The sequence below is a fragment of the Chiloscyllium punctatum genome, chromosome 1, assembly GCF_047496795.1.
Source record: "Chiloscyllium punctatum isolate Juve2018m chromosome 1, sChiPun1.3, whole genome shotgun sequence".
Classification (NCBI taxonomy): domain Eukaryota; kingdom Metazoa; phylum Chordata; class Chondrichthyes; order Orectolobiformes; family Hemiscylliidae; genus Chiloscyllium; species Chiloscyllium punctatum.
In genome coordinates, this window is record NC_092739.1 from 138,726,084 (window position 1) to 138,744,205 (window position 18,122).

Below are 18,122 nucleotides of genomic sequence, written 5' to 3' on the forward strand. Positions count from 1 at the left end.
CGGAGGGTTGAAGTGGACTTGTTGGACCAAAAGGCCTGTTTCTACACTATATGATTCTAGGATTAAGACCTCTAAGAATATTCAGGCAGGTGTCTCACTCTCAGTATTTTATTCACTCCTCGGACATGGATGTCACTGGCTGAGCAGCATTTATTGCCCGTCTCTAGTTGTCCTTGAGAAGGTGGTGGTGAGCTGCCTTCTTGAAACACTGCAGTCCATATACTATACATTGACCCCCAATGCCCTTAGGGAGAGAAGTCCAGGATTGTGATCACGTGACAATGAAGGAACGGTGATGTGGTGAGTGGCTTGGAGGGGAACTTGCAGATGATGGTGTTCCCATGTGTCTGCTGCCCTTGTGCCGCTAGATGGATGTGGTTGTGGGTTTGGAAGGTGCTGTCTCTGAAAATTTGGTGAATTTCTGCAGTGCATCTTGTAGATAGTACTCACTGCTTCTACTGAGGGTCAGTGATTTGAGGGTGTGGATGTTGGTTGATATGATGCCATCCAGTGGGCTGCTTTGTCCAGAATGGTGTCAAGTTTCTTGAGTGTTATTGGAGCTGCACCCACCAAGGGAAGTGGGGATTATTCCACCGCCATCCTGCCATCCTGACTTGTGTCATGGAGATGATGAACAAGTTTTGAGGAGTCAAGAGATGAGTTACTGACCCCAATATTCCTATCCTCTGTCCTGCTCTTGTCGCCACTGCGTTTATGTCATGAGTTGAGTTGAGTTTCTAGTCAATGATAAGCCCCAGGATGGGGTTATTCAGTGATGGTAACACTATTGAATGTCAAGGGTGGAGGTTAGATTGTCTTACTTGTGATGGTCATTGCCTGGCATTTGTATGGCATAAATGATACTTGCCACTTGTCAGCCCAAGCCTGATCTTCTTGTGTTTGAACATGGACTGCTTCAGTACCTGAGGAGTCGTGAATGGCGCTGAACACTGTGCAATCATCTGTGAACATCCCCACTTCTGACCTTATGACAGAGGGAAGGTCATTGATGAAGCAACTGAAGATAGTTGGGCTTAGGGAACTACCCTGAGGAACTCCTGCAGAGATGTCCTGGAGCAGAGATGACTGAATTCCAACAACCATGACTATCTTTCCAATGTGTCAGATAGACTCCAACCCCCTGAGAGTTTGCTCACTGATACCCATTGCTTCCAGTTTTGCTTGGGCACCTTGATGCCATACTCAGTTGAATGAAGCCTTGATGTCAAGAGCTAGCACTCTCATCTCTCTTCTGGAATTCAGCTCCTTTGTCCATGTTTGAACCAAGGCTGTAATGAGGTCAGGAGCTGAGTAACCCTGGCAGAACCCAAATCGAGTGTCACTGAGCAGATTATTGCTGGGCAGGTGCTGCTTGATAGCACTGTGGATACAACCTTCCATCACTTTACTGATGATCGAGAATAGACTGGTGGAGCCGTAATTGGCTTGTTTGGATTTGTCCTATATCTTATGTACAGGACAAATCTGGGCAATTTTCCACATTGTTGGGCAGATGTACCTTGGCTTGGAGAGTGGCAAATTCTGGAGCACAAGTCTTCAGTACTATTGCTGGAATGTTGTCAGGGACCGTAGTGTTTTCAGTATCGTGTGGCTCCAACTGTTACTTGATATCACATGGACTGAATTGAATTCACTGAAAACAGGTATCTGTGATACTGGGGATCACTGGAGGAGACCAAGATTGGTTATCCACTCAGTACTTCCGGCTGAAGATTGCTGTGAATATTTTGTCTTATCTTTTGCACTGATGAGCTGGGCTTCCCCATCATTGAAGATGGGGATGTTTGTGGATCCTTCTCCTCCAGTGAGTTGTTTAAGAAATGCACAATGATGGCGATGGGACAAGGAGAGATTTGGGCTTGTCAGTCCCTAGTATATATCTGTAGTATGAGAAAACCAGAGACCAACCTTCCTTCTAGTTCCTTATTGTTCTGCACATATAAGCATGCAGACCCTTCACTTTTTTTAATGCAGCTGTGCTAACTTAAGGGGACCTCATATTATCAGTACCTCCTCTGAGGCAATTTATACCCTTGTGGACTGAACATTGAATTCAACAACTTCAGACCATGACCTTTGTCCTCCATTTTGGTATATCTTTATTTTCTCTCAGTGTATCTTGTTTAATGTTTTTTGCATTTGTTCTTTATTCTAATAAAAGCAACATAAAAATGAGGATACTGCAGATTTAAAATTTTTTAAAAAGTACTGGAGAAATCAACAGGTCTGGCAGCATCTATGGAGAGAGAACCAGCCTTAATGTTTCATATTTGATGTGGTATTTTCTCCACAGAAGCTGCTAGATTCGCTGACATTCTCCAGCACTCTCTATTTTTATTTCAGAACTTTGTCTCTACATCTTTCCAAATCCACTTGCCTTCTGTTCTTTGATACTTTTGATTTATAATCTCGTGTGAGCCTTTATCCTTCACCTGGTCATCCACTTGCTTCTCCCTAAATTTTCAATAGCATCATTTCCATTACATTTCCAGAGACGTCATATTGAACTTGAAGAAACACTATCTATATTTCTCTCTCCACAGATGATGCCAGATCTGCTGAATTTAACCAGCACTGTCTGTTTTCACAACCTAAAAACACCAACTTGAACTCTGTTTCAATGTAACCACCATTTTAGGGAAATCAGAAATCATTCAGCCCATTATTCTGATTCGTTATGAAGTGATGGCCTAGTGGTATTATCACTAGGCTATTAATCCACAGATCCTGGGAATGTTGGGTGGACCTGTGTTCAAATGCTGCCATGATAGATGGTGGAATTACAATTCAATAGATATATGGAATTAGGAGTTTAATGATGGCCATGAAACCATTACTGATTTCTGGAAAAAATAAGGAAGGTCCTTACCTGGTCTGGCCTACATGCAACACCAGACCCACAGCAATGTGGTTGACATGCTGGATTTGGTGCTTGGCAATGAACCAGGCCAGGTGTGAGATCCCACAGTGGGAGAGCATTTCGGTGATAGTGATCACAATTCCCTGACCTTTACTATATGCATGGAGAGGGATAGGTACAGACAGTATGGGAAAATATTTAATTAGAGGAGGGGGAATTACAATGCTATTAGGTAGGAACTGTGAAGCATAAATTGGGAGCAGATGTTCTCAAGGGAAATGCATGACAGAAATGTGGAGGTTGTTTAGGGAGTACTTGCTGACAGTGCTGGATAGGTTTGTTGCACTGAGGCAAGGAAGGGATGGTAGGGGGAAGGAATCTAGGATGACAAGGGATGTGGAACATCTAGTCAAGAGGAAGAAGGAAGTATTCTTAAGGTTGAGGAGGCAAGGATTGGACAGGGCTTTAGAGGGTTACTACAAGGTCATCAGGAAGGAAATGAAGAATTTACTTAGGAGAGGTAGAAGGGACCATGAGAAATATTTAGCAGGTAGAAGTAAGGAAGACCCTAAGGCATCCTACACTAAAGTGAGGAACAAGAGAATGGCCAGAGTGAGGGTAGGGCCAATCAGGGATAGTGCAGGCAACTTGTGCCTTGAGTCAGAGGAGGTAGGGGAGGTCCTTAATGAATACTTTGCTTCATTATTCACTACAGAGAGGAAACCTGTCATTAGCAAGGACAGCATGTAACAGGTTGATATGCTAAAACAGGTTGATGTTAAGAAGGAGGATGGGCTGAAAATTTTGAAAAACATAAAGATAGATAAGTCCCCTGGGCCAGATAGGATATACCCAAGATTACTATGGGAAGCGAGGGAAGAATTTGCTGGGCCTTTGACAATGATCTTTGCATCCTCACTGTCTGCTGGAATAGTGCCAGATGATTGGAGAGTGGGAAATGTTATTCCCTTATTCAAGAAAGGGAATAGGGATAACCTTGGGAATTACAGACCAGTCAGTCTTATGTCAGTAGTGGGCAAATTATTGGAGAGGATTCTGAGACACAGGATTAATGATTACTTGGAAAAACCGTTTGATTTGAGAAAGTGAGCATGGCTTTGTGAGGGGCAGGTCATGCCTCACAAACCTTATTGAATTTGTTGAGGATGTGACAAAACACATTGATGAAGGTAGAGCAGTGGATTTGGTGTATATGGATTTTAGCAAGACATTTGATAAGGTTCCTCATGGTAGGCTCATTCAGAAAGTAAGGAGGCATGGATACAGGAAAACCTGTCTGTTTGAATAAAGAATTGGCTGGCCCATAGATGACAGAGGGTAATAGTAGATGGAAAGTATTCAGCCTGGAGATTGGTGACCAGTGGTGTTCTGCAGGGACCTGTTCTGGGACCTCTGCTCTTTGTAATTTTTATAAATGACTTGGATGAAGAAGTGGAAGGGTGGGTTAGTACGTTTGCTGATGAAACAAAGGTTAGTGGTGTTGTGGATAGTGTGGAGGGGTGTTGTAGGCTGCAACTGGACATTGACAGAGTGCAGAACTGGGCTGAGAAGAGACAGATGGAGTTCAACCTAGAAAAGTGTGAAGTGATTAACTTTGGAAGATTGAATTTGAATATAGAATACAGGGTTAAAGGCAGGATTCTTGGCAGTGTGGAGGAACAGAAAGATCTTGGGGTCCATGTCCATAGATCTCTCAAAGTTGCCACCCAAGTTGATAGGGTTGTTAAGGATTATGGGCTGTTGGCTTTCATTAGCAGGAGGATTGAATTTAAGAGTCACAAGGTTCTGCTGCAGCTCCATAGAGCTCTGGTTAGACCACACTTGGAATATTGTGTTCAGTTCTGGTCACCTCATTATAGGAAAGATGTGGAAACTTTAGTGATGGTGTAGAGGATGCTGCCCAGACTGGAGGGCATGTCTTATGAAGAAAGGATGAAGGAGCTAAGGCTTTTCTCACTGGAGTGAAGAAGGATGAGATATGACTTGATAGAGGTGTACAAGATGATGAGAGGTGTAGATAGAGTGAATAGTCATATACTTTTTCCCAGGGCAGAAATAGTTATAATGAGGGGGCATAATTTTAAGGTGATTAGAGGAAAGTTTAGGGGTAGGTCAGCGAGGTTAGAGGTAGGTTCTTTACACAGACAGTGGTCGGTGTGTGGAATGCACTGCCAGGGGTGGTAGTAGAGTCAGATACATTAGTGGAGAAAGTGAGGACTGCAGATGCTGGAGATCAGAGCTGAAAATGTGTTGCTGGAAAAAGCACAGCAGGTCAGGCAGCATCCAAGGAGCAGGCGAATCGACGTTTCGGGCATGATTCCTGAAGAAGGGCTCATGCCCGAAATGTCGATTCTCCTGCTCCTTGGATGCTGCCTGACCTGCTGCGCTTTTTCCAGTAACACGTTTTCAGCTCAGATAGTGACATGTAAGCAACTCTTAGATAGGCACATGGAGGGTATTAGTATGAAGGGTATGGAGATTAGTATGATCTTAGGGTAGGATAAAAGTTTGGCATTACATCAAGGGACGAAGGGCCTGTACTGTGCTGTACTGTTCTACAATCGATATTCTATGACACTTAACTGCCCTCTGGGCAATTTGGGTTCAGTAATAAATGCTGGTGCGGTCACTGATGCTCAGATTCCATGAATGAATAAAAAAGATATGATCATGGCTGATCAATCAACTCAATATGCTGTTCCCACTTTCTCCCATACTCTTTGATTCCTTTAGCTCCAAGAACTATATCCAATTCCTTCTTGAAAACATTCCATGTTTTGGTCTCAACTGCTTTTTGTGGAAGAGAATTCCACAGGCTTATCACTCTGTGGATGAAGAAACTTCTCCTGTCCTCAGTCCTAAATGACCTACCACTGTATCCATAAACTATGTTCCCTGGTTCTGGACTCCCTGGTCAGCAGGAACATCCTTCCTGTGTTTACCCTGTCTAGTCCTGTTAAAAGTTTATGAATATCCAAAAGAACTCTCTCCTTCTTTGGAGCTCCAGTGAATATCGATCCATTGTTTCTTTGTATGCCAGTCCTGTCACTGCTGAATTTGAGGCTAATAATTCTGGGTTTCAACTATAGATGCAGAACTGCTTCTTCTGGCACTGTTTTACAAAAGCTTTCTGCCACTTCTCATGGCTCGTTCTGTAGGCAGCTGCCAGGGTAGCCCACATGGCATTGACTGAGGGTAAGGGCAGACACAGGAGGATCATTGATTTGGTGTTACCACACAGCTCGGCTGGCTGACATGAGCCCAGGATCCCAAATTTGGGTGATAATTGTACAGGTTGTCTTTCCACTGTTCACTAAAGAGAAGACAAAGGTGAAGCTGCAAGTTGGGCCCTGCATTGTTTTTTTAAAATATAGTATCAGGCACACTGTCGGTGACTTCTATCATTAATTAGGACTTTGTCAGTCTCTGGAAGTTCTGTCGAAGGGGTGCAACATGTGGAGGAGGCAGCAGTAGCAGTGCCTCTGGTTCTGAGGCACTACAGGATAATGGAGCAGAGGATGAGGACAGGTCAAGCTCCACAACGTGCCCTCGGCCAACTTGGAGCTTGGTCTTTCACGATCCTTGATGTTGATGGGAAGGGCATCTAGAATCTCAGTCTGTACATTTCTCCATTCCCTTTCAGTCTTCATCTGAGCCCTCTGCTGCCTTACTTGATGAGACCTTGCCTTTTAGTGAGCTGACAAATTAACAAGCTATCATACTTAAGCCTAACTGCAGCCTCTTTGTGCTCTGATGGCTTGCTCTGTGATGATCCTGACTCTATCGTAGGTTTCCAGTGCTGGACTAGTGGTTAGCAGCATCGGAGTAAAGGACAGGGCCTCCTGACCCATGGTGTGCCTCTCTCCCTGGAGTTGCTGTGGCTGGCTTGTGTCAGGAAGTTCAGAGGTTACAGCTTGGAATGCAGTGTGGAGAAAGTTGGCATGAGGGAAGTGGGGTGGGAAGCAAAAGATCCTCCTGCAGTTTGCTCATTATGCCAAGGGACAGGGTGAGAAGGTGATGGGCACTGAGAAAGGGAACAAGGGAGGGAAATGCAGCAATCCACAATGTTTTCAGTGAGAGTGGGTGGTACAGAATGTGTCACAGTCAGGATGCACAGCTCAATCTCTGCTCTCGGATACTGTGTGTCACCTTGCCCTGCTAGAGAGAGAGGCAAACTGTTAGCGATTGTACATCCCATGAATGAGTAAAAACAAACCTTCTTAGCAGAATTTGGAGGCTGGTGGGGAAGGTAGAGTGGGGGCAGCATTGTTTTTGATGATGTGCCTATTTTGCCTGAACAGTGGAGGCAGTGAGATGGGGGTGGGGTGGGGGGGTGGAGGGGGGCAGTGGGTTTGAGAATGGCAGCATTGATAGGCAGGTAAGAGTGAGGTGGTTGTTAGACCAGGGTCCTGAGTGGCAGAGAATGTTCCTGGGTTAGTAACTTTCAGCAGTGTGAAAGACTGATGTTACCATGGGTCAATGTTGTTGTGTGAGTCATGGACTGCGGCCCTGCTGACAGGACCCCAAATCCAGCCCTGAGGGACTTAACCAGATTCACCACTTCCTCCCATTCCCTCTAGTTCTTGTAGGTTCTTGTTTCCTCTTGGAAGATCTCTCTTCCGGTCCCTTTGTGCCACCTACCCTACTGTCAGCCCTAGAGTACAATTTGCAATAATTTTCCATTGCAGCAATATGTTATGTCACTTCTCTTTAAACTACAGCCTATCCTTAAGCAGAACAGGAGTAGCAGAACAGCAGAGCAGTACCTTCCCCACCAACCTCCAATTTCTATTAAGGTGGTTTGTTTTGACTCATTCATGGGGTGTAGGCATCACTGGCTAGGCCAGCATTTACTGCCTATCCTGAATTGCCCCAGCGAGCAGTTAAGAGTCAACCACAAGCGTCACATGTAGGCCAGATCATGTAAGGAAGGCAGGTTTTGCCCAACAATCAGCAATGAATTCATGGCTATCATTAAACTCTTAATTCTTGACTTTTATTAGATTTAATATCTGCCATGATGGGATTTATGTCCTCTAGCTCAACACCTGGGTTAACAATCCAGTGATAATACCGTGAGGACATCACCTCCTCCAGTCATGTTACTGTCTGCCTTTACAACAGTCTCTTTGCTGTTCGATCTGCCTTCAGACGTGGGGGAATAAGGGAAATGATGGGAACACCGATAGAGACAGGAGAAACTCTGGGAGGAGGGTGAGAGAGAATGAAGAGGCCACTGAGCAGGCAAAAGTGAGGACTGCAGATGCTAGAGATTGGGAACATAGGGACTTGAAGGTGAGGCCTCTGCTGAGGACTGGGAGAGTAGGGGGATGAGCATCACTGAGCAGGAGGTCCAGCTCATAGTCAGTCTCCGTATATCAACCTTTCTGAGGAGAAATATGTCAGACCTCCTCACTCCATCAAGTCGGCTTCCAGTCGGCTGTCAATCACTTCAGCCACAACCCGAACCTTGGAGTAAACCATGAGCAGTGGTTCCTGTGGCTATCAATGTCACCTTTGTCCTCAACCTCTTTCCACAGGCTCATTCCAATTTGCGTGAGGTGACAATGGTGGCTTCTCTTCATTTTGGGTTTCCCTGTTAAGTCCAACCCACACCCACCCACCCCCAAACCCTGTGGACTGAATAAAACAGGGTAGAGGGGCCTCATCACATTGCGGTGTTCCTAAGGCGCAAGTTACTCTCATGTGCTCCCTGTCACCTCCTGCCTTAACAGGAAAATACTGTGCTCCCTACATGCCCAGCTTGTTTGTGATCACATGCTGCCTAGGTCTGCGCACAGTTTCCTGGCAGCTGTCATGATTTATTTACCAGACACCAGGCCTCTGTGCCTCCTTTATACCAGTGAGACCATTAGGTTGTATGCTGACTACTAGAAAACAAAGACTGACTCCTTCAGATGTGGCTCACCACTGCTGTCTGGAAACTGGGTACAGCTGAAGAGCCACAATGCCACCAGAAAGTGTTATTGAGCTCAATTCACACGTCTGCTGCCTAGATTTCTCGAGGGATGCTTAACAGGGTGGCTCGGACCAAGCATCTTGGTTTGTGGTTTGTTGCTGCTTGCCAGCACATCTTCACAGTGATGAGAAACAAGCCGTTTTAGACTCTCTGTACAGCAAGACGAGAAGGGACAGGCCTGCATTGATCACTAACACTCCTGAGTGCCAGAGCTCTTACAAGAGCATATGCCCTAAACTGTCCCTCCCCCCTTGAGCACTCCAGTCTCTGCCTGCCCTTAATGAGCAGCATGTTTCCTTCAATGTAACAGAGGTGTCAATGGCCCTGACCTCCTCTGATTGCAGTCAACGGCAGTCAGTGAGTGTGCTCCTGAGGTGTTTTGACAATCCAACTGTTATCATTAAATTGTCTGTATTTACATAGAAACATAGAAACTACAAGCAATTGGGGCAGCACGGTGACTCAGGGGTTAGCACTGCTGCCTCAAAGCTCCAGGATCGAAAGTTTAATTCCAGCTTCAGGCAACCACCTGTGTGGGGTTTCTCCCCGTGTCTGCGTGGGTTTCCTCTGGGTGCTCTGGTTTTCTCCCACAGTCCAAAGATGTGCGGGTCACGTGGATTGGCCATGCTACATTGCCCATGGTGTTCAGGAATGTATAGGCTGGGTGGGTTAGCCATGGGAAATGCAGGGTTACAGGGTCCACCCCATTTAGGTGAAACTACCATCTTTATTTCGACTCCTTTCTTGATTGTTCGCAACAAAGTTAATTTGAAAAGGATTTCCCTTGTGGATACATTTCCCAACCTGAATGCAGTTATTCCTGAAGAAAGGTTATACCTGAAACTTTGACTTCTCCACCTCCTGTCTGGCTTGCTGTGTTCTCCAAGCTTCCTGTTTGTCTACTTTGTTTTAAAGGGAGGGAAAGGAACCTGTCTGTACTTAGTTAATTTATTTGTTAAATGTGAGAAAAGATAGTAAAGCATCATTAACAGAAACACAGGTTAGAAACATGAATTGAGCAAAAAGATAACAGTTAAAAAGGTAGAGGAGTTAATCTCTGAGTTCTATGAAGAACAGGTGGTGAATGTTCTGGTTGTTAAGCTGGATGAAACCAGTAACACTGACATTGGTTTTGAGACCTTGACTCTGGTTTTTGACCTGATTTCTTTGATGGTGACTTAACTGACTTGCCTGGCGCCTAGTGTACAAGGCAAGAGAGAGCTATTCTTTACCTGCAGTGCAGGGATGTCCATTTGATGTTCTCAAGCTGTGACCTTTACAGCACTTCGGCTCGCACTAATACATCAGGCCATTGGTACACTGAGACTAATGCTGCAACGATTTGTAATCTCTGCTTCTGAGTATTTCTGCCACAATAAAACACAAATATGTCTTCAACTCATATCTCACTGTCTGAGATATAAACCACAGGCTTTTCTGCTGAGGTTTTGCCTTGCATCTACTCCTTTTAAGTCTGTCTGTTTGAAGTTTCCTTGATACGTCACATGTTGACATTCAATGGATCAGGCAAGGACTTTTAGCCATCAGTGGATTCAATTTTCAGGATTAACATTATCAGCCATTCTAGGCTTGTAGGTCTTTTTTTAAGATTATGTTTTGTTTAGAAGTTCAATATATCCATAAGTAATTCAGGATTATAGTCCATCATTACGACAGCATAGATTTTAATTCTTTCTTCTTCCTTATGGGTTTCTTTGAATACCTTCCTTTCTGCCTGCAGAGTGAGTGTATAATTCCTTCAGGAATTGACTACCTTTAAAGGATGTCAGCAAGGCCAGAGTTGCTGCTCTCCCAAATAGACTCACAGCCTGTGCTGGCTGCATGGCTCAATCAATGAGGAAAGAACATACGCCCAAATGCCACATTCTTGAATTGCAATCAAATTCCTCGCCCAGTGACCTCACAAAATATTCAACACATACTTATTTTTTTAAGGATCCCAAAAGTTGCATGTGTTACCCTTGCTGCAGTGACACACCAACGATGTGTAATGCTTTTCAGCACAGTTTAAGCGCTGTTTGTTTAGCTGCAGCTTAGAGTCAGTGCCTTGGGCTAAGGAGGATGAGAGAAATCAGCTGGTGTTCTTGCTGCTGCTGTCCAGGGACCGTGGCTGGTATCGGGCAGTGTATGAGCAGTGGTGAAAGTGCAGGAGTGGGCTGCATGGCCAATGGGATTGCCCAGACACTCTCACTGACCTACTGGGCCTCACATATGAAGAGTCTCAGTGGGCCACGATCGTTCAATCATGCCTCCCCCTGAGCAGAGGAGAGGACAAAACCATGACTGAAAAATCCTTTAAACACGAATGTAATCTCTTAATTGAGACCATGACTAATGAATAGGTGAATGGTGAAGTGATGGAGTGCTGCTTGAATCCTGGTGCCAAGTTTAATGTTTAGGCCTTTCACTGGTCTGAACAAAAATTACTAATCAATGTAATTGATTACTATGTTGGGGGTGGGGGGAAGGTGGAGGGGTTCTTTCAGACTTTCACAGTCTCCCACGTTCTCACTCACCCCACTCTCTTGTACTTACTCCTCACTAGAGTCCAGACCCTATCCTCACTCCTCACCCTGTCCTCATTTCCCGACTGTCACGCCCCCATTCTCATTCTCCCAATCCCCACTCCCACCTAACCTCATTCCCCTGTCTTCACTCATTCCCTCCCCACTCCCTCCATCCTCACTACCTGGCCCCACTTTCCCCATCCTCATTACATCGATCCTCACTTCCCCATTCTCATTCTCCCCATCCTCTCTCCCCCATCCCCATTCCCCCAATTTTCACACCCCCATTCCCATTTCATCCCTCTCTTCCCCACCTTCACTAACCTCTCACTCATGCCTTGCATTCTCAATCCCTCCCCAGTCCTCACTCCCTTCCTCTCAGTGGATCCCCTGTCCTGCATTCACTCCTACCCCATCCGCTCCCCCCTCAGATAAACAGAGAAAGGGGTGAAATTGGGTCATATTACAGAGGAGAGGGAAATAGACCCTCTCAGTGATGCGCAAGTATGTGGTCAGAAGCTCAAAAGAGGGATTAAAAGTGCAAACCAGATTGTGAACAGTGTAATGTACTCTCAGCATAGTGACAAATAGAGTTGGTAGCTAGGGAATGGATTGTGGAGTGGGAACAAGAAGTAAATGCTCAGTTTTCCCAGACATTACAGGTCAGCGGAGTTGGCCATGCTAAACTGCCCAATTGTTATAGTGTCACAGAGTCATACAACACTGACACAGATCCTTCGGTCCAACCGTCCACACCGAACATGTTCCCAAACTAAACTTGGTGCAAGCATATCTTATACATGGACTTATCTAAATGTCCTTTAAACATTGTAACTGGACCCACACCCACCATTTCCTCTGGCAGTTCATTCCACACATGAACCAACCTCTGTATAAAATAGCTGCCCCTAATATCTTTTTAAAAATCTTTCTCCTCTCACCTTAAAAATACACCTCCTAATATTGAAATCCCCACCCTAGGGAAAAAAGCACCCAAATTCACATTATCTATGCCCCTCATGATTTTACCCAGGGCTGTGCAGGTTAGGTGGATTAGCCAGGGGAAATGCAGAGTTACAGGGATGAGTTGCGTTCTAGAAATGGTTGGTATGCTCTTCGGAGGGGCAGTGTGGACTCAATGAGCCAAATGCCCTCTTACTGCACTGTTCTGTGGTATAACTGAAGTAAACCGCTGTGCTCTGGTGCTGGACATGTAGCAGACGCCCTGATAATTCAGGCAAAACGAGTCAAGAGAGTGGGCGAGAAATGGAGGTGGGTGTGGTCAGCCTGCGTGTCAAAACCAACACCGTGCCTTCACTTCAATGAGAAATGAAGCTGAAGGCAACAGAATGAAAGTTTCTCGCTGACGTTTCCAGTGAGCTTTCAGGCAACAGCAGCATCAGGATCTTTCCAATCAAACCCACGGCCTGATTCAATGATTAAACCAGTACAAACTGCAGGCAGTAAGTTCGTAGTATATTTAGTCCCCACGGAAATGTTTGTAAATTAGATTTTTTTAGCTCCTTTCTAAGACCGCCTTCATGCACAGGGCTCAGGACGAATAGTTTAACCACATATCTGTCAAGCCTCTTTTTTTAGCAAGAATGCCACTTATGTTTTCTCAACATGCTACAGGTAATTCAGTGCAAGGGAGACAAAGCTGACTTTTATTCTAATAGTGTTTGCTCTAGCAAGCTACAGCAGAACAGATTAGCATTTGCCGGTAAACGACAAGCCTGAGGGTTCAAGCCGAGGTGTTGAGATTATCTCCAGGAATCTGCAGGCGCCCAGCAGGAAATTGGGATGAGATTAAAAACCCATGAAAACTGCCCAGTCTTCAAGAATTTTGACATATTTCCACACATTAAAAGGATTGAAGATCCTTTGACGGGATAAGTGAACATAAAGAGGATTACCTCCATAGGCCCCCAGCCCCTGTCAGCCCTTTTCTATTAAAACTGCACCCTCCCCAATAAAAGGGAGAAAGGCTTTTTCTTTAACAAGGACCAGGCGCATTGTTCCATTGTAGCAAGTTCTTGATATACTTCATTTCCCCCACACCACCCAAACTTTTTAATCAGATTTGTTGATGATTTCTTCATCACAGTACCTTGAACAGTGAATACTTTTAAATTAAAAGTGAATAGTTAAGAAAGTACCACACTGTCTGAGCAAAACATATCATTTCTCAGTGGTTCACACTGCTGCCTCACAGTGACAGGGACCCAGGTTCGATTCCCGCCTCTGGTGACTGTCTGTGTGGAGTTTGCACATTCTCCCTCTGTCTGTGTGGGTTTCCTCCGGGTGCTCCGCTTTCCTCACACAATCCAAAGATGTGCAGGTCAGGTGAATTGTCCATAGTGTTCGGTGCATAACTCAGGGGTAAATATAGGGTAGGGGAATGGGTCTGGGTGGGTTATCCTTCAGAGGGTCAGTGTGGACTTGTTGGGTCAAATGGCCTGTTTTCATTCTGTAGGGAATCTAATCTAATCTCATTTTCTCCATTGTTATTGCACTACTGCCAAGATAATGCCAACAATGATGCCTTTCATTTCATTGCTAAATTAGAACATTAAAACAATTAAAAGTGTGAATCCTGGTCATTTTCGGTGCACAGGCAGGAAAACAAACACCCTCGGGTTAGGAGAGGGAACCCATGAAACATATTTCCATAAGCAGGAGAGTCTTGTGGAAGTCTCTCCACTTTTTAGGACCCAGGGGCACAGCTTCTGTGTAAATGGACAAGCCTCTAGAATTCAGATGAGGAGGAATTTCTTCAGCCAGGGGTGAAGGATCTGTGGAATTCATTACCGCAAAAGGCTGTGGAGACCAAGTCATTGAGTGGCTTCAAGACAGAAATAGATAGGTTCTTGATTGGTAAGAGATCGAGGTTTATGGGGCAGGAGATTGGGGTTGAGAAACACATCAGCCATGGTGGAGAAACTGAATGGGCCAAATAGCCTAATTCTGCTCCTATACATAGTACAGCATAGTGCAGGCCCTTTGGCCCTCAGTGTTGTACTAGCTTGATATCCTACTCTGAGATCAAACTAACGTACATACCCTTCATTTTACTGTCATCCATATGCCTATCCAAGAGTCGCTTAAATGTCCCTAATGTATCTGACTCCACCACCACTGCTTGCAATGCATTCCATGCACCCACCACTCTCTTTGTAAAGAACCTACCTTTGATATCTCCCCTAAACTTTTCTCCAATCACCTTAAAATTATGCCCCTCGTGATAGCCATTTCTGCCTCTGTCTATCCATTCTATTTATGCCTCTCATCTTTTTGTACACCTCTATCAAGTCACCTCTCATCCTTCTTTGTTCCGATGTGAAAAACCCTAGCTCCCTCCACCTTTCTCCATAAGACGTGCTCTCCAATCCAGGTAGCATCCTAGTAAATCTCCTCTACACCCGTTCCAAAGTTCCACCTCCCTTCTATAATGAGGTGACCCGAAATGAACACAGAATTCCAAGTGTGGTCTAACCAGGGTTTTATAGAGCTGCAGCATAACCTCATGACTCTTAAATGCAAACCCCTGCTAATTAAAACCAACATATGGCTTCTTAACAACCTATCAACTTTGGTGGCAACTGAGTCTTATGGTTTAACGTGACCTCCAGGAGGCTGTCACAATGTGCTGGGGACTCAGCATGTTAAAGAATGGTGGATTGTGTCCTCCTAAAGTCAGACTTGCTCCCTGATTTCCTCTTATCTAGTGCTAGTCAAATCAGGTACAAATGTATTCATCAAATTTTTGGTCTGGAAGTCGAGGTCCCATTAACTTGTTGTTATATAATTGCTGTCCTTGTCATCAAGTGATCTTGATGACCAATTTATATCCAGAATAGATTTGCCTTAGACTGGGGAAAGGCACAAGATATTTGACCAGTTATATTAAGACAATGCAACCAGATGATATCGGAGCCATCAAGACTGCTCTCTTATTCAATCATGGCAGATATGTTTCTCAACCCCATTCTCCTGCCTCCCTCCAGTTACTCTTGGTTCCCTTGCCAATCAATTACCTACTTATCACTGTCTCAAAGACACTCAATGTTCGCCACTGCCTTCTGCAAAAATATGTTCTACAGCTTAACCACTGTCTGGCTGAAGAAATTCCTCCTCATCTCAATTCTAAAGGGTTGTCCCCTCACTCTGAGGCTGTGCCCTCAGGTCTTAGTCTGTCCTACAATGGAAACATCTTCTCCATTTCCACTCTACCCAGCCTCTCATTATTCTGTAAGTTTCAAACAGATTCCCCTCATTCTTCTCAGTTCTAATGAGTACGGACCCAGAGTGCTCAAGCACTCCTCATTTGACAGGCCCTGCATCTTGGGATCATTCTTATGAACATCCTCTGGACCCCTCCAACATCACACATCCTTCCTCAGATACAGGGCCCAAAACTGGTCACAAATTTCCAAATGCAGTCTAACCAGACCATTATACAGCTTCAGCAGTATATCTCTGTTCTTGTATTCTAGCCCACTTGAAATGAATGCTAACATTGTATTTCCTTCCTAACTGCTGACTGAACCTCTATGTTAACCTAAAGAGAATCTTACTTGATAGTCTTGTACCAAATGTGGTATAGACTTTGATATGCTACAAACAAATAAGGAATTATTTTAAAAGATTGCTGAGGTTTTGTTGGAGTTTTAATTATTTCTCTTAGATGTTTGTTTGCATTCAGCAATTCCTGCAGATGGACCCTCACTCGCTACATAGTGGAGAATTCTTTCACTTGCTCAATTATATCAGAAAAATTATGAAAAAGCAAAACCCACCTTGCTCTATTTTGTTTGACTGGTTTTACTACATACCCTCAGCTAATCCTCCTTGACTTCGAAACGCAACAAAACATCAGATTGTGACTTAAACTGTCAAACAAGTTTATTCAAAAGTAAAAGAGCAAATAATCAGGAGTGATGACACAACATAAGATTTAAAGTGGTTGTTAAGATTAACAGACGAAAAGATAACAAATGCCCATTCTTCATAAATACATCCTTTCATTACCTGTACATCACTCCCATTGGGAGGGAAATCCAAGTGCATCATCGAGGTCACATTGAGGTTAGGGAAAGTTGGGTTAAAGTTAGGTAAGGAACAAGGGAGAGAGGAAAAACATTGTGCGGGGGTGGTCAAACAAGGGGTGAAATAGAGGGGTTGAGGCAGAGGGGTAGAAAGACAAGGGGGAAAGCGGTTGAGCCTGTGTCAAGGTGAAACGATGAGGGGGCACCATAAGATGTAGGACCAGAAATAGGCGAATCAGTCCATCAAGTCCGACCTGCCATTCAATGACATCATGGCTGGCCTGATAATCCACAAATCTACTTTTCCCTGTAACCCTCGATTCTCTTACAAATTTAAAAATCTGTCTCTCAGCCTTGAACATATTTAACAACCAGTCTCAACAGCTCTCTGCAGTGAAGAATTCACTACACTGTGAGAGAAGAATTTCTTCCTTGTGAAGTCACAGGTAGACAAGATAGTGAAGAAGACATTTGGTATACTTGCCTTCATTGGTCAGTGTATTGAGTGTAGGAGTTGGGATAGCATATTGAGACTGTACAGGACATTGGTTAGGTCACTTTTAGAATACTGTGGGCATTTCTGGTCTCCTTGCTATAAGAAAGATGTTGTTAAACTTGAAAGGGTTCAGAAAAGATTTACAAGGATGTTGCTAAGATTGGAGGGTTTGAGCTACAGGGAGAGGCTGAATAGGCTGGGGCTGTTTTCCCTGGAGCATCAGAGGCTGAGGGGTGACCTTATAGAGGTTTATAAAATCATGAGGGGTATGGATAGGGTAAATAGACAAGGTCTTTTCCCTCGGTTAGGGGAGTCCAAACTAGAGGGCATAGGTTTAAGGCGAAAGGTGAAAGATTTAAAAGTGACCGAAAGGGCAACCTTTTCAAACAGAAGGTGGTGTATGTATGGAATGACCTGTCAAAGAAGGTGGTAGAGGCTGGTATAATTGAAACATTTAAAAGGCACCTGGATGGGTATATGAATAAGAAGGGTTTGGAGCAATGTGGTCAAATGCTGGCAAATGGAATTGGATTAAGTTAAGAAATCTGGTTGGCCTGGGTGAGTTCGACTGAAGGGTCTGTTTCTAAACTGTAAGTCTCTATTATTCTATGACTCTATAGACGTGTGATGCCTCATTTTGAGATCACGTCCTCTGATCCTAGACTGGGAGAGAAAAATGAAGGGGGGTTGGTGATAAGGGAAAGGTGGAAAATTGGCAAAGGTGAGCAGGGATAGGGAAGGGACAAAGAAGATGGTAAAGTGATTCGGAAGAAATGGAGCTGGAACAGAAGTATAATGGGGAGGAGCAAAAGAATTATATCAAGGCTATGGCAGCAAAGTGACAAGAGGAGTTTCAATCTGCCCCCAGGACACAAAAATCTCCTCAGTGGATAGCAATGCAGTGAATCTACTTGACCCCCTCTCCCCCTAGAAACTAAAACATTTTCATGGGATGGGAATTTCAGGGAGACAGGGTCTCCTTCAGATGGTACAGAATCTCAGCAGCGGGAGGAATGGAGAATAGGCCTCAGGCCCTGCAAAAATCTATCTCAGTGAAGATGACACATAGTCAGCACACCCTCCCACTATCCTCCCATTAGTCAGCCAGAGTGGGCCAGGATGACGTGGGTCAAAGGTCAAAAGAAAGGAGATGCCGTCAGCGACACGT

At 44.5% G+C, this 18,122-nt stretch overlaps 1 long non-coding RNA gene across 4 annotated transcripts in view; it reads left to right on the forward strand.

The window, feature by feature from the left end:
* LOC140480504 (uncharacterized) overlaps positions 1-18,122 on the forward strand; it is a 232,971-nt gene that overhangs the window by 59,137 nt on the left and 155,712 nt on the right. For 3 of the 4 annotated variants that reach the window (XR_011961318.1, XR_011961321.1, XR_011961317.1), the window contains exon 1: positions 12,728-12,873. The exons of the other annotated variant lie outside the window; for it this stretch is intronic. This is a non-coding gene — a long non-coding RNA (uncharacterized lncRNA). Of the gene's footprint in view, positions 1-12,727; positions 12,874-18,122 lie in introns of those variants that run through there. 4 annotated transcript variants of the gene reach the window in all.